The sequence below is a fragment of the Sinocyclocheilus rhinocerous genome, unplaced genomic scaffold (assembly GCF_001515625.1).
Source record: "Sinocyclocheilus rhinocerous isolate Xijiao unplaced genomic scaffold, SAMN03320098_v1.1 scaffold4731, whole genome shotgun sequence".
Lineage (NCBI taxonomy): Eukaryota > Metazoa > Chordata > Actinopteri > Cypriniformes > Cyprinidae > Sinocyclocheilus > Sinocyclocheilus rhinocerous.
The window spans coordinates 28,070-31,770 of NW_015643189.1; the positions used below are offsets into that span (position 1 = coordinate 28,070).

The 3,701-nt window shown below is 48.4% G+C and overlaps 1 pseudogene; it reads left to right on the top strand.

Annotated features, from left to right (window-relative positions):
* Window positions 1–203: 203 nt before the first annotated feature.
* Window positions 204–2,262, top strand: LOC107757193 (uncharacterized; annotated as a pseudogene).
* Window positions 2,263–3,701: the final 1,439 nt, after the last annotated feature.

Genomic DNA, 3,701 nt, shown 5'->3' on the forward strand with positions numbered 1-3,701 from the left:
CTCCTCGTGGTATCGGCTGATAACAAGGCCCTGATGGACCTTGACTAACGGTGGGGGTCCCCAACGACAGGCGAAGCAACACGCCAGCTGGGGTATCTCTTCTCTTCGTTGCATCCATGGAACTGTCTCAAAATTTGGCTCGTCAAGCTAGGACGTCCCCCAGAGGCAATGTGCGCCGCCCATGCCCGAGCGACGCAAGAAATATGCCAGGGCTACCTACTCAAGGACGGAGTAGGCCAAAGAAGCTTGTCCCGCTACGACTTGCCACGATCAACATTGGAACGCTCACCGGCCGCCATCGTGAGTTGGCCGACTCCCTTAAGACCCGGCGTGTCGATTCGCATGTGTACAGGAAACAAATTGGAAAGGATCGAAGGCGAAGGAAATTGGAGAAGGATATAAGGTCATCTACCATGGCACCAGCTCGACCCGGAATGGAATAACAGTCGTTATCAGCAGGCGCTTCCACAACAAAGTGACTGAAGTCAGGCGGTTGTCGAATCGGCTCATCTCTGTCAAAATTGAATCAGAGTTAACTACGGCCCACATCATCTCCTGCTATGCACCTCAGACCGGGTGCCCTGATGATGAGAAAGATGACTTTTGGGACAGCCTGGACATGCACCTACGGACAGTCGCCCCGGATGAGCACATCATCCTGGGAGGCGATCTGAATGGTCACGTTGGATCGGGCAATGATGGGTATACGCGCTGCCATGGAGGACATGGGCTCGGTGTGCGGAACGATGATGGAAGCCGCATACTCGACTGCGCAGAGACCCACGACCTGGTCGTGACCAACACTTACTTCAAGAAGAGGGACACTCCCTTGGCCACCTACACCAGCGGCGGCCATGCCACCCAGATCGACTACTGGATGATCCGGCGGCGAGACCTGAAGCTGGTCAGATAACCAACTGGATACGCCAGGAGGGGCAAATAACATCTACCGCCTTGCCAAGTCTCGCCACCGCTCCACTCAATTCAAGGTAGCTGACAACCAAGTCCTTCGAGACCCGCCATCCATCCTTCATCAATGGTCAGAGTATTTCTCTGGCATCTGCAATGAAGAGTTCCCGAACCCGCAAATTCCAAGCCCTCCACCCGCCCTTGGCCCAGTTCCCCGGATCACGATTGCAGAGGTGAAGCTGGCCATTGAAAAGATGAAAAGAGGCAAAGCAACCGGCCCTGATGATATACCGACCAAGGCCTGGAATATCCTCGGGGACCGCGGAGCAACCTTCCTCGCTGACCTGTTCAACCGAATTGTGGCCGAGAACAAGCCTCCCCACGCCTGGACAACCAGCACAACCGTGCCCATTTGGAAGGGCAAGGGGGATGTCAGCGAGTGTGCAAACTACCGGCCAATACGACTGTTGTATCATGCAATGAAGATCTTCGAGCGAGTGCTGAACCATCGCATCCGAAGCCTAGTCGACATCACGCCAAATCAATGTGGTTTTGTGAAGGGATGTGGCACCACTGATGCCATTCATGCTGCTCGACTGCTGATGGAGAAGCATCGAGAGAAGTACAAGACGGTGCACATGGCCTTCCTGGACCTGGAGAAAGCATTTGACCGGGTCCCCCACTATCTCATATGGCGAGCGCTGAGGTTCCATGGTGTCCCAGAAGAGTATGTAAAGTGGGTCCAACTACAGTATCACAACACCTCAAGCATGGTTAGATGCCCAGCCGGGACATCGCCACCCTTCAACATCACTGTTGGCGTCCACCAAGGATCGGCCCTCTCGCCCTTGCTGTTCATCCTCTGTATTGACACGGTGATGGCCAACCACCAAAGACCTGTGTGATAAGAAAATCCCAGAATATCTCAAGGCAAAGGTCTACAAGACCGTCGTTCGTCCAGTTGCCCTCTATGGCGCTGAATGCTGGCCCACGACCAAGAAACATGAGTCAGCCCTCCACACGATGAAAATGAAGATGCTCCGGTGGGTGCTTGGGCTGACCCTCCACGACCACGCAATGAATGAGGCCGTCAGGCGACGACTTCGAGTAGCCGCAATAACGGAGAGGGAAGGCCGCCTGAGATGGTACGGCCACACTATGCGCAGTGACGAGGACTCCGTGACAAGAACAGCACTCTGTTTTGACCCTGGAGGCCGCCGGCCGCGAGGAAGTCCCAAGAAGCGGTGGATGGACTCCATCACGGAGGATATGAGAGCGATGGGACTAGGCCCGGAGGACGTCACAAACCGAGCCAAATGGAGGAGACAGAGCCGAGCTGCGGACCCTGTGTGAACACGGGAGAATGCCAGGAAAGAAGAAGTAGAACATACTACAAGTCTTCAATGTACAATTATTTGCTCTATATGTTCAATTTCTACCATCTCTGTATTCTATGGGGTTCTTCAATGGCACAGCATCCAGTATAATAACTTTCCAAAGTAGGGTCACACTGCTCCAAAACAAGTTGCTAAATATTTATCTGACCCTGTAGAACATACTACAAGTCTTTAATGCACAATTGTTTGCTCTAGATGTTCAATTTCTACCATCTCTGTGTTCTGTGGGGTTCTTCAATGGCACACCATCCAGTTCAATAACTTTCCAAAGGAGGGTCACACCGCTCCAAAACAAGTTGCTAAATATTCATCTGACCCTGTAGAACATACTACAAATCTTTAATGTACAATAATTCTAGATGTATGTTCAATTTCTACCATTACAGTATTCTATGGGGTTCTTCAATGGCACAGCATCCAGTTCAATAACTTTCCAAAGGAGGGTCACACCGCTCCAAAACAAGTTGCTAAATGTTTATTTGACCCTGTAGAACATATTACAAGTCTTTAATGTACAATTAGTTGCTCTAGATGTTCAATTTCTACCATCTCTGTGTTCTGTGGGGTTCTTCAATGGCACACCATCCAGTTCAATAACTTTCCAAAGGAGGGTCACACCGCTCCAAAACAAGTTGCTAAATATTCATCTGACCCTGTAGAACATACTACAAATCTTTAATGTACAATCATTTGCTTTATATGTTCAATTTCTACCATTACAGTATTCTATGGGGTTCTTCAATGGCACAGCATCCAGTTCAATAACTTTCCAAAGGAGGGTCACACCGCTCCAAAACAAGTTGCTAAATGTTTATTTGACCCTGTAGAACATATTACAAGTCTTTAATGTACAATTAGTTGCTCTAGATGTTCAATTTCTACCATCTCTGTGTTCTGTGGGGTTCTTCAATGGCACACCATCCAGTTCAATAACTTTCCAAAGGAGGGTCACACCGCTCCAAAACAAGTTGCTAAATATTCATCTGACCCTGTAGAACATACTACAAATCTTTAATGTACAATCATTTGCTTTATATGTTCAATTTCTACCATTACAGTATTCTATGGGGTTCTTCAATGGCACAGCATCCAGTTCAATAACTTTCCAAAGGAGGGTCACACCGCTCCAAAACAAGTTGCTAAATGTTTATTTGACCCTGTAGAACATATTACAAGTCTTTAATGTACAATTAGTTGCTCTAGATGTTCAATTTCTACCATCTCTGTGTTCTGTGGGGTTCTTCAATGGCACACCATCCAGTTCAATAACTTTCCAAAGGAGGGTCACACCGCTCCAAAACAAGTTGCTAAATATTCATCTGACCCTGTAGAACATACTACAAGTCTTTAATGCACAATTATTTGCTCTAGATGTTCAATTTCTACCATCTCTGT